The sequence below is a fragment of the Neophocaena asiaeorientalis genome, unplaced genomic scaffold (assembly GCF_003031525.2).
Source record: "Neophocaena asiaeorientalis asiaeorientalis breed wild unplaced genomic scaffold, Neophocaena_asiaeorientalis_V1.1 scaffold110, whole genome shotgun sequence".
Classification (NCBI taxonomy): domain Eukaryota; kingdom Metazoa; phylum Chordata; class Mammalia; order Artiodactyla; family Phocoenidae; genus Neophocaena; species Neophocaena asiaeorientalis.
Window position 1 is genome coordinate 6,800,559 of NW_020175053.1, and position 13,502 is coordinate 6,814,060.

The following is a 13,502-nucleotide window of genomic DNA, read 5'->3' on the forward strand; positions in this document are numbered from 1 at the left end:
CCCCCGCGCCGCCGCTGCCTCCACCGCCGCCTCCAGGGCCCGGCCGGGCCGGATCCCCAGCCCGTAGCCTAGCGATCAATGGGGCCCGGAAGACGCTTCGTGGAGAGGGCCTCCGGGACGGCTGTGGGAACGACCAAAGCCTCAGGGAATCTGGCCAGGGGCCCGCGGAACCCCCGCAGGGCTGAAACCTGGGCGAATGAGGCCCCGAGGAACCGGGGGAACGACGCCAAAGGCTTGAGTGTGCAGGACTTACCCGTGGTGCTGCGCTGTCAGTGGGTCCCAACAAGGGGCTTGAACAGGCTTCTGGGCAGAGGTGATGGGGACGTGGAAGCGCTCAACCCCAAATGGGGAACCGAGCTCACATACTCTGCTCAAAGCCACAGTCCCCATCACAGTCAGGGGACGGCAGGTGTGGTCACGGCCTGAAGCCCTCCTCATTGGCTGGGGCCACCTCCTCCCATACCACAGTCCAGGCTGCTATCTCTGCAGTGCTCCCCTACAGCCCACACACAACATGCATTTCTGCCCCTGAATTCAAGATCCCCATTGCTCTCTGCTGGACCCCTGCCTTCAGGAGGCTGCTGGAGGTCCAGCCCATCCCTCACTGCTGTCTGTGCACTGGCCCTGTCCTCTTCCTCCTCTAACCCAGTGACCGTCTTCACCCCCTAAGCCTTTGCCTAGGCTGTTTGTCTGGCCTGGAATGTGCCCCCTGCTCCTCCCTCGCCTGGCTGCTCCCACTCATCCCACTTCTCCAGGGCAGCCTTCCTTGACCATCTCACCCCCTACCAGGGAACTCAGGCCCCTCCCCCACAGCACCCTCGCAATCATGATTAAATGGCTCTGTTCTCTGTCCACCTCCATCCACAGTAGGATCCCGAGTACGGGCCCAGTGGTGCTGAGTGGGTTGGATGTTGGATGAAGTCCTTGGGTGAATGAATCTGGGGCTGAGAGTCCCAGGTGGGGCCACCCCAACCCTGGCCAGCTGTGCACCTCCTTTGCCTGGCATTCAAGGCCCTCACGGCCATCCCTGCTGGCTTCCCTGTCCCTCCCACCTTACCACTGCACCCCATTCATTCTCACCCTGGTGCCTTGCCACACGCACTGCCGCCCGTGCCCATCACAGAGCCGTGGGCAGTGTGCTGTGGACCTCTCTGGAAGGCAGTATCCCCTGCCAATATGTTGTGCTCACGGCACCCGAGGGGCTAGTTAGGACTCTGGGTGCCCTGGGGCCTCCCCAGCAAATTGTGGGGAGGGAGGGCCTGGTGTGGATCCAGGCTGGGCTGGGAGGGGAGATGGCATGACAGCCACTGGAGCCTGTGTCCCCAGGGCCCACCAGGGCCTACCCTCTCTGCAGCTCTGTGCCCATGTGTGCGTGTGTGTGTGAGATTGGGGGTGCCGTCGACCCTGTTCTTGGGCAGCCTTGGCCCCAGGCCACTGTGAAGAGGCCTGGATCCCCTCGGTTCATTCATTCATTGGAGCCTGTTGCTCTGGAAGGTGCAGGGAGATGGGAGAATTTGGTGCTCTGTCAACCCCTCTGACCCTCCATTCCTGCTGAGTCACCTGGCTCCTCAGGACCTCCAGCCTGTGGCTCTGCTGCTCCCTAGAGCCTTGTTAACCATACCTGCCACCACCCTCCCCTCCATAATTAAAGTACGACTGACACAAGAGCCCTGCATTCCTCTCCAGGCCTGCTGGAGCCCGGCTGTGAGGGCTCTGCCCTCTCTGAGCCTTACCTGTGAAATGCAGGAGGCCCTCAGGTCCCCAGGAGGGGACAGCAGGGAGGCCGAGGGGGTGGGAGCGGGTGTGGGAGGGACTCCAGATTTGCTGACCAGCAAAGCAGTTAGGGATGTGAGAGCCAGGAGGGCCTAGAGTGGACTGCCCAGGCAGCCTGGGCCTGGGGAAAACAGAGGCCAAAGGAGGGGGTGTGATAGGAGCAGAGACAGACTGAGAGGGGAGGCCCTGGGGACCCCATGGGTCCTGAGGGAAGTTGCAGATGTGTTGGTTGGGGCAAACAGGCAGGGGTGGTCAGCACGACTCTAATCCCCAGAGGTCAAATTCAGTGAGGATCAGGAAGCAAGGTGTGGTGACCCTGGCCACATGTTCATCAGTGGAGAAGCCAGGGCGCAGGTGAGGCCTGCAGTGCGGAGCCAGGTTAGAGTGCCCTGGCCGGAGCTGGCTGGTCAGAGCCAAATGGCTGTTGTCCCTTCAGGGGACAGAGCTGCTGGGTGGGGGGCTGCACACAGGCCTGCTTTCCAGGTCCTCCCAAAAGCTCCTCACAGCCCTGGAGCCAGGCTGCCAGGGGGCTCCCTGTATGGGGGGGCTGACAGGCCCAGCTCCTCCGCAATCCTGTCCCTCTCTGTGTGCCAGGGGCCAGGCCAGCCGTTTCTGTGGGAAGCCACCGACCCCCCCGGGCTGTCCCCAGCCGGGCTCTGTGCCTTCAGGCCAGCCCTCCCACCAGGCAGGGTGGGCAAGTAGCTGCTCATTAACTCAGGGAGGAGAGACCACCCTGGGCTCAGCCTCTGCCCAGAGAAGGGGGTGGTCACTCTCTGTGACTTCCCTGTGGTCACCCTTGCAGTCTGTTGCAATTAAACCCTGGCAGTCACCTAGGCGGGAGGTTTTCTTTCCCAGAGCCTGAGGGCAGTCGGGAGCCAAGAGGGCATTGCATGTTGGAGGAGCTCTGGTGGCCTTGGGGGGTGGGTAGGGAGCAGCCATGTGACTGCAGCCTCACAGTCCTCAGGGGAGCATCTGGTAATGCAGGTCCCCAGGTCCCCAACCGCATGAGGTAGAGGGGGTGTGGGTGCTGAGGGCACAGAGGTCTTTGTCTTCTGCAGTTGAAGCCCCACCAGGTTCTTGGCAAAGCGGGGGATGTGGCGAGGCAGGTGGCAGTCCTGAAGCCAGCGGGATCTGAGGGCCCATGTTGGGGGTGGGGGACACACCAGGCAAGGGCCCAAGGGGGACAGGACCTCTGTGCAGGCCACCCACCGGGTGGGATGGGGTTTAGTTTTGGAGCTGGTCCTGGAAGGGGCGGTGTGGCCCGGGGCTCTAGGGCAGGGGCTGTGCTCTCCCTCTGGCCAGACTGGCTGGGCCTTTGGAGGGTGAGCAAGCCGTCTTGGCGGGGGCCTGGACCGTGGGCCCTGGGCTGTAGGGAAGGGAAGGCTATGGTGCCCTTAGGCCCCCAGAGTGCAGGCCACGTTGTGGGACCTTGGTGGACTAAGCCGGCAGGTCTGGCTCAAGCCATCGCTCAGCACAGTTCTGGGCAGCTTCATCCTGCCTCACGGGCCACTGGTGGTCCCTGTGGCCTCGCCTGTCTCTCCCCACCCCACCCCCACCCCTGTCAGAGCCCAGGACGAGTCTCTGCTGTCCAGGAGATGGTGAGGGCGCAGAGGCGACAGAGGCAGGAGGGCGTGCAGCGGCCTGGGGAGGCCTGAGTCCTGAGGTCTCTCCTTCAAAGACAGGGTCAGAGAGGGGAAGTGACTCACTCTGGATCCTAGTGCTGGAACAGGGCTTCCTGTGGGCGCTGGACTCGGGCACACCTTGCCCCTGAACACCCCCTGCCCATCAGGCCCTGGAACTGTGCCATGGCCTCCTGGTGGCTCTAGCTACCCAGGCGTTCCCTGGGAATTGTTCTGGGTCAGGTGGCTCTGTGGGGGCAACTCATTACCCGGTGTTGACCTTGTCTGACCTCAGTAATGAGTTCATTACCTGGTAATGGCTTTGTTTGCCTCATCCTGGCATCAGCAGCCTGGAGTAGCTCTGATCAGTCTGGGCTGGGCCCCTGGCCCCCCAACCTGCCCCAGGTGGGGCATCAGGCATGCCAGCATCTGTGTGTGCCCTGAGGGCCCAGCCTCTGCTCTCAATGGGACAAGCTCCCCAACCTTGGGCAGCTGAGGCCAGTCACCACTCTGTGCATCACCCTTCCACCCACAGATGGGGCAGAGCGGGGAGGGCCGCCTCGGATGGGCACGTTGCCCATGCAGGGGTCCTCGGTGTCCCCCTTCTCTTGCCAGCTGAGCCGGGGTCTCCATTTGACTGGCCCCTGGGATGGACCTCGTCTCATCATTCCTGGTGAACGGGACTGAGCCCCATCAGGATCCCCTCCACCTCCCTGTGGCCAAAGGTCACCTCTCTGTCCTCATCTTTGATCTCTTAGCAGCACTGACAGAGCTGGCTGTGCCCTTCCACTCACACCCTCCCGGCCACCCCAGACCCTGGCGCTTCTTGCTGCTGCACTGGCCCCCCAGACAGAGCCACCACACCCCCACTGGCCTCACTTCTCCAGTCCTTGGCTTTGGCCCTGACCCTCTCAGGCAACCTGTTAAACTTACGTCTGGGGAGTTCCCTGGTGGCGCAGTGGTTAAGAATCCTCCTGGCAACACAGGGGACACGGGTTTGATCCCTGGTCTGGGAAGATCCCACATGTGGCGGAGCAGCTAAGCCCATGTGCCACAGTTTCTGAGCTCTAGAGCCTGTAAGCCACAACTACTGAGCCCATGTGCCACAACTACTGAAGCCTGCACGCCTAGAGCCTGTGCTCTGCAACGAGAAGCCACCGCAATGAGAAGCACACATACCACAACGAAGAGTAGCCCCCGCTCGCTGCAACTAGAGAAAGCTGGTGCAGCAACAAGGACCCAATGCAGCCATAAATAAATAAATAAATAAATAAATAAATAAATAAATAAATAAATAAATGTTCCTATGAGGGAGGAGTCAAGATGGCAGTGTGGGAAGACGCAGAGTTAGCATCTCCCCACAACTAGGGTGTCTGCCGGGCGCTGGTGGGGGACTCTGACCCCCAAGGAGACGGGAGGAACCCCAAAGTGAACCGGTAGGATGTAAGTGGAGGCCAGGCAAGATCAGCGCCCCTGAGGCTGGAGAGATCAGGAGAGGCAGGTGGGAGGGGCCCTGAGGGAGGAGCAGGAGAGGAGCGGAGGGTGTTAACCCCACCCATTTGGGCATGGGAGCCTGCCGAGCTCCCAGGCTGGTCCCCTGCCCTCCAAGCTGCCTCCAGGCTGCGTGGGTCCTTGGGGGCATAGGAGGGAGGACAGGGAGATCAGGACGCAGGCAGGAGAGGAGTGGAGGGTGATTGCTCTGCCCACTTGAGTCCAGGAAGCCTGCTGGACTCCCAGGTGAGGTCCCCTTCTCTCTGAGACCTAGGTGGGGGGCACCCTGGGTCCCTTCTGTTTCTTGAGCCTAAGTCCCACCCCCCACAGCCCCCACAGCCTTTTCCAGCCTTGTGAGTACTGAGCATTGGCCCTGCCCACCGCCCAAACCTCACCCTTGCTTAGGCCCCGCTCTGCACATCCAAGGCCTTTCCTCGCCCACTCACTTTTTTTTTTCCTTTTCCTCCTCCTCTTTTTTACTATTGTGGTACTGATGTACCTTCCAGTTGTTGATTTATCTGTTTTTTAATTTTTACATTCTTTCTAACATATCTGTTAGTTTCCTAGTCTAATTTTGTTTTTTGCTTTGTTATTTTTCTTTTTCTTTTTTTTTTTTTTGCCACCCCATGGGGCTTGCAGGATCTTTTTTTTTTTTGCGGTACATGGGCCTCTCACTGCTGTGGCCTCTCCCGTCACGGAGCAGAGGCTCTGGACACGCAGGCCCAGTGGCCATGGCTCACAGGCCCAGCCGCTCCGCGGCACATGGGATCCTCCCAGACCGGGGCACGAACCCGTGTCACCTGCATCGTCAGGTGGACTCTCAACCACTGTGCCACCAGGGAAGCCCGGGGCTTGCAGGATCTTGATTCACGAGCCCAGCGTTGGGGGGATGCTCCTGCAGTGGGAGGTCCGAGTCCAAACCACTGGACGAACAGAGAACCTCAGACCCCGGGGAATATTCATTTGAGTGAGGTCTCACGGGGTTTGTCATCTCAGCACCAAGACAGCTCTACCCAATAGCCTACAAACTCCAATGTTGGAAGCCTCAGGCCAAACAACCAGTAAGACAGGAACACGGTCCCACTCATTAAAAAAAAGAAAAAAATGAGATGGCAAAAATATATGTCACAGATGAAGGAGCAAGATAAAAACCTACAAGATCAAATAAATGAAGAGAAAATAGGCAGTCTACCTGAAAAAGAATTCATAGTAATGATAGTAAAGATGATCCAGAATCTCAGAAATAGAATGGAAACCTGGATTGAGAATATACAAGAAATGTTTACCAAAGATCTAGAAGAACTAAAGAACAAACAAACAGAGATGAACAACACAATAACTGAAATGAAAACTACACTAGACGGAATCAATAACAGAATAACAGAGGCAGAAGAACGAATAAGTGAACTGGAAGACAAAGTGGTGGAAGTAACTGCTGAGAAACAGAATAAAGAAAAAAGAATGAAAAGAATTGAAGACAATCTCAGAGACATCTGGGACAACACTAAATGTACCAACATTCGAATTATCAGGTTCCCAGAAGAAGAGAAAAGAAAGGGTCTGAGAAAATACTTGAAGAGATTATAGTGGAAAATTTCCCTAACATGGGAAAGGAAATAGTCACCCAAATCCAGGAAGCACAGAGAGTCCCATACAGGATAAATCCTAGGAAAAACACACCAGGACACATTAATCAAACTAACAGAAATTAAATTCAAAGAAAAAATACTAAAAGCAGCAAGGGAAAAACAAAAAATAATATACAAAGGAATCCCCATAAGGTTATCAGCTGATTTTTCAGTGGAAACTCTGCAGGCCGGAAGGGAGTGGCAGGATATACTTAAAGTGATGAAAGAGAAAAATCTACAACCAAGATTACTCTACCCAGCAAGGATCTCATTCAGATTCGATGGAGAAGTCAAAAGCTTTTCAGATAAACAAAAGCTAAGAGAATTCAGCACCACCAAACCAGCTTTACAACAAATGCTAAAGGAGCTTCTCTACGCAGGAAACACAAGAGAAGAAGAAAACCCACAAAAACAAACCCAAAACAATAAAGAAAATGGTAATAGGAACATACATATTGATAATAACCTTGAATGTAAATGAGTTAAATGCCCCAACCAAAAGACACAGACTGGCTGAATGGACACAAAAACAAGACCCATATATATGCTGTCTACAGGAGACCCACTTCAGACCTAGGGACACATACAGACTGAAAGTGAAGGGATGGGAAAAGATATTACATGCAAATGGAAGTCAAAAGAAAGCTGGAGTAGCAATACTCGTATCAGATAAAATAGACTTTAAAATAAACACTGTTAAGGGCTTCCCTGGTGGCACAGTGGTTGAGAGTCCGCCTGCCAATGCAGGGGACGTGGGTTCGTGCCCCAGTCCGGGAGGATCCTGCATGCCGTGGAGTGGCTGGGCCCGTGAGCCATGGCTGCTGAGCCTGCGTGTCCGGAGCCTGTGCTCTGCAACAGGAGAGGCCACAGCAGTGAGAAGCCCACGTACCGCAAAAAAAGAAAAAATAAAAAAGAGATATGGAGGGACACTACATAATGATAAAAGGATCAATCCAAGAGGAAGATATAACAATTATAAATATTTATGCACCCAACATAGGAGCACCCCAATACATAAGGCAAATGCTAACAGCCATGAAAGGAGAAATCAACAGTAACACAGTAATAGCAGGGGGCTTTAACACCCCACTTACACCAATGGACAGATCATCCAAACAGAAAATAAATAAGGAAACACAAACTTTAAATGACACAATAGATCAGATAGATCTAATTGATATTTATAGAACATTCCACTGAAAAGTAGCAGAATACACTTTCCTCTCAATTGCACATGGAACATTCTCCAGGATAGATCACATCTTGGGTCACAAATCAAGCCTCGGAAAATTTAAGAAAATTGAAATCATATCAAGCATCTTTTCTGACCACAATGCTATGAGATTGGAAATCAATTACAGGAAAAAAACTGTAAAAAACACAAATACATGGAGGCTAAGCAGTGTGCTACTAAATAACCAAGAGATCACTGAAGAAATCAAAGAAATTTTAAAAATACATAGAAACAAATGACAACGAAAACACAATGACCCAAAACCTGTGGGACACAGCAAAAGCAATTCTAAGAGGAAAGTTTATAACAATTCAATCTCACCTCAAGAAACAAGAAAAATCACAGGGCTTCCCTGGTGGCGCAGTGGTTAAGAATTCGCCTGCCAATGCAGGGGACACAGGTTTGAGCCCTGGCCTGGGAAGATCCCACATGCCGCAGAGCAACTAAGCCCATGCGCCACAACTACTGAGCCTGCACTCTAGAGCCCGCAAGCCACAACTAGTGAAGCCCACGTGCCTAGAGCCCGTGCTCTGCAACAAGAGGAGCCACCACAGTGGGAAGCCCGTGCGCTGCACCAAAGAGTAGCCCCTGCTCACTGCAACTAGAGAAAGACGTGCACAGCAACAAAGAACAAAAGCAGCCAAAAATAAATAAATATTTTTTAAAAAGAAGAAAAATCTCAAATAAACAATCTAACCGGGCTTCCCTGGTGGCACAGTGGTTGGGAATCTGTGTGCCAATGCGGGGGACACGGGTTCAAGCCGTGGTCTGGGAAGATCCCACATGCCGTGGAGCAGCTAAGCCCGTGAGCCACAACTACTGAGCCTGCGCGTCTGGAGCCTCTGCTCTGCAATGGGAGAGGCCGCGACAGTGAGAGGCCTGCACACCGCGATGAAGAGTGGCCCCCGCTTGCCACAAGTGGAGAAAGGCCTCGCACAGAAACGAAGACCCAACACGGCCAAAAATAAATAAATTTATTTATTTATTAAAAAAAAATCTAACCCTACACTTAAAACAACTAGAGAAAGAAGAACAAAGAAAACCCAAAGTCAGTAGAAGGAAAGAAATCATAAAGATCAGAGCAGAAATAAAAGAAATAGAAATGAAGAAAACAAGAGCAAAGAGCAATAAAAGTAAAAGCTGGTTCTTTGAGAAGATAAATAAAATTGATAAACCCTTTTCTAGATTCATCAGGAAAAAAAGGGAGAGGACGCAAATCAATCAAATTAGAGGGGGGACTTCCCTGGTGGCACAGTGGTTAAGAATCTGCCTGCCAATGCAGGGGACACAGGTTCGAGCCCTGGTCTGGGAAGATCCCACATGCTGCGGAGCAACTAAGCCCATGCCCCACAGCTACTGAGCCTGTGCTCTAGAGCCTGCAAGCCACAACTACTGAAGCCCGTGCGCCTAGAGCCCATGCTCTGCAGCAAGAGAAGCCACCGCAATGAGAAGCTTGCGCACCACAACAAAGAGTAGCCCCCTCTCACCATAACTAGGGAGAAAGCCCACATGCAAAAAGGAAGACCCAATGGAGCCAAAAATAAATTAATTAATTTTAAAATAATAATAATAAATAAATAAAATTAGAAATGAAAAAGGAGAAATCACAACTGACACTGCAGAAATACAAAGGATTATAAGAGACTACTACAAACAACTATATGCCAATAAAATGGACAGTCACGAAAAAATGGACAAATTCTTGGAAAGGTACAATTTTCCAAGACTGAACCAGGAAGAATTAGAAAATATAAACAGACCTATCACAAGTAATGAAATTGAAACCATAATTAAAAATCTTCCAGCAAACAAAAGTCCAGGACCAGATGGCTTCAAAGGCGAATTCTATCAAATATTTAGAGAAGAGCTAAAACAGGTCCTTCTCAAACTCTTCCAAAAATTTGCAGAGGGAGAAATACTCCCAAGTTCCTTCTATGAAGCCACCATCACCCTGATACCAAAACCAGAAAAAGATATCACAAAAAAAGAAAATTATAGACCAATATCACTGATGAACATAGATGCAGAAATCTTGAACAAAATACTAGCAAACAGAATCCAACAGCACATTAAAAGGCATACACCATGATCAAGTGGGATTTATCCCAGGGATTGCAAGGATTCTTCAATCAATGTGATACACCACATTAACAAATTAAGGAACAAAAAACCATATGATCATCTCAGTAGATGCAGAAAAAGCTTCTGACAAAATTCAACACTGATTTATGATAAAAACTCTCCAGAAAATGGGCAGAAAGGGAAACTACCTCAACATAATAAAGGCCATATATGGCAAACCCACAGTGAGCATCATACTCAATGGTGAAAAATTGAAAGCATTTCTGCTAGTATCAGGAACCAGACAATGATGTCCACTCTCACCACTCTTATTCAACATAGTTTTGGAAGTCCTAGCCACAGCAATCAGGCAAGAAAAAGAAATAAAAGGAATACATATTGGAAAAGAAGAAGTCAAACTGTCACTATTTGCTGATGACATGATACTATACATAGAAATTCCTAAACATGCCACCAGAAAACTACTAGAACTAATCAATGAATTTGGTCATGTTGTAGGGTACAAAATTAATGCACAGAAATCTCTGGCATTCCTATACACCAACAACAAAAAAATCAGAAAGAGAAATTAAGGAAACATTCCCATTTACCATTGCAACAAAAAGAATAAAATACCTAGGAATAAACCTAAGGAGGCGAAATACTTGTACTCAGAAAACTATAAAACACTGATGAAAGAAATCAAACATGACATAAACAGACAGAAAAATATACCATGTGACATAAACAGACAGAAAAATATACCATGTTCTTGGATTGGAAGAATCAATATTGTGAAAATGACTATACTACCCAAAGCAATGTACAGATTCAGTGCAATCCCTATCAAACTACCAATGGCATTCTTCACAGAATTAGAACAAAAAATCTTACAATTCGTATGGAAACACAAAAGACCCCGAATAGCCAAAGGAATCTTGAGAAAGAAAAACGGAGTTGGTGGAATCAGGCTCTCTGACTTCAAACTATACCACAAAGCTACAGTAAGCAAGTCAGTATAGTACTGGCACAAAAACAGAAATATAGATCAATGGTACAGGAAAGAATGCCCAGAGATAAACCCACTCACATATGGGCACCTAATTTATAACCAAGGAGGTAAGAACATACAATGGAGGAGAAAAAGCCTCTTCAATAAATGGTGCTGGGAAAACTGGACAGCTACATGTAAAAGAGTGAAATTAGAACACTCTCTAACACCATACACAAAAATAAAACTCCAAATGGATTAAAGACTTAAAAAGACCAGACACTATAAAACTTTTAGAGGAAAACATAGGAAAAACAGTCTTTGACATAAACCATAGCAAGATCTTGTTTGACCCACCTCCTAGAGTAACAGAAATAAAAATAAAAATAAGCAAATGAGACTTGCTTAATTAAACTTAAAAGCTTTTGCACAGGGCTTCCCTGGTGGCGCAGTGGTTGAAAGTCTGCCTGCCGATGTAGAGGGACACGGGTTCGTGCCCCGGTCCGGGAAGATCCCACGTGCCGCGGAGCGGCTAGGCCCGTGAGCCATGGCCACTGAGCCTGCGCGTCCAGAGCCTGTGCTCCGCAACGGGAGAGGCCACAACAGTGAGAGGCCCGCGTACCGCAAAAAAAAAAAAAAAAAGCTTTTGCACAGCAAAGGAAACCATAAACAAGACAAAAAGACAACCCTCAGAATGGGAGAAAATATTTGCAAATGAAACAACGGACAAAGGATTAATCTCCAAAATATACAAACAGCTCATGGAGCTCAATATCAAAAACACAAACAATCCAGTTAAAAAAATGGCAGAAGACCTAAATAGACATTTCAGCAAGGAAGACATACAGATGGCCAAGAGGCACATGAAAATATACTCAACATCACTAATTATTAGAGAAATGCAACTCAAAACTACAAATGAGATATCACCTCACATGAGTCAGAATGGCCATTATCAAAAAAGCTAGAAACATTAAATGCTGGAAAGGGTGTGGTGAAAAGGGAACCCTCCTACACTGTTGGTGGGAATGTAAATTGATACAACCACTATGGAAAAAAGTATGGAGGTTCCTTAAAAAACTAAAAATAGAACTACTATATGACCCAGCAATCCCACTGCAGGGTATATACCCTGATAAAACCATAATTCAAAAAGAGACATGCACCACAATGTTCATTGCAGCACTATTTACAATAGCAAGGACATGGAACCAACCTAGATGTCCATCGACAGATGAATGGATAAAGAAGACGTGGCACATATATACGATGGAATATTCAGCCATAAAAAGAAAGGAAATTGAGTTATTTGTAGTGGGGTAGGTGGACCTAGAGTCTGTCATACAGAGTGAAGTAAGTCAGAAAGAGGAAAACAAATACCATATGCTAATGCATATATATGGAATCTAAAAAAAAAGGTACTGATGAACCTAGTTGCAGGGCAGGAATAAAGAGGTAGACATAGAGAATGGACTTGATGACATGGGGTGGGAAGGCAAAGCTGGGGCGAAGTGAGAGTAGCATCGACTTTTATACACTACCAAGTGTAAAACAGTTGGCTGGTGGGAAGCAGCAGCATAGCACAGGGAGATTGGCTCGGTGCTTTGCGATGACCTAGAGGGGTGGGATAGGGAGGATGGGAGGGAGGCTCAAGAGGGAGGGGATATGGGGACATGTGTATGCATATGGCTGATTAGCTTTGTTGTGCAACAGAAACTAACACGGTATTGTGAAGCAATTATACTCCAATAGAGATCTATTTAAAAAAATGTTCCTTTAAAAAAAAAAAAACCTACGTCTGATCAGAACCCCCTCTGCCCTCACCCTCCAACCCAAGGGCTCCTCTCCACTCCCTGCAGAGCCTGGGCTCTGGGCCTGCCCCCAGGGACACGCCCCCTCCTGCCCATCATGCCAACAGCTTCCTGCCTCAGGGCCAGTGTGTGTCCTGCTCCTTGATCCTCAGGTCACAGGTCACTGCCACCACCAACCCTGCCTCGCCTCCGGCCCCCAAGAAGGTGTAAAGGGGAAAACTCAGTGTGTTCCTTCCTGTGTAGGAAAAAACCCAGTTGTTCCCGACTTGTCTTTCTTCCCTGTGTTTTCCCTTCCCTTCACAGACAACACTTCACTTCTGACGCTTCTGGTCACCAAATGCGTGGAGGATTTTCCCCATGATAACAATTAAGTTTCCGACCCCAGTAGGGTGTCTGAGGATGATTCGACTGCATTCTGACACTGTCTACCCCAGGGTGGCATCACACCCCACAGGTTGAGGGATCAGGCCCACAAGAACATTCCCCCCGCCATGTCCCCGACCCCCTTCAGAAGCCTGGGTTTCTGACCGAATTAGAATTTCCCACGACCCTCTCCTCAGGATCGATTAACTTCTCAATTTTGAAAAGCGAGGGTCTTAGTGTAAGGCCCCTGGATGCCACGGCCCCTCCTGCCCTGGACTGCACAGGGCACTCGCTCCCTTCTTCGAGCTGGATAGCCGCTCAGTACCTGCCACCCTGGCCTTGGGTCCCCACCCAGCAAGGCCTGGGAGTGAGCAGCCACATTTTCCAGCCCTGTGGCGTCCCACCCTTGTCCTTGTTTCTGTGCCCATAGCACCCGGGGCCTCACCATGGAGGTTCCCAGCCAAGCCCAGTAGGGGTCTCACCTTCCCAGAACTCCAGGACCCTCAGGGTAGCCGCCTCTCTACCCATTAT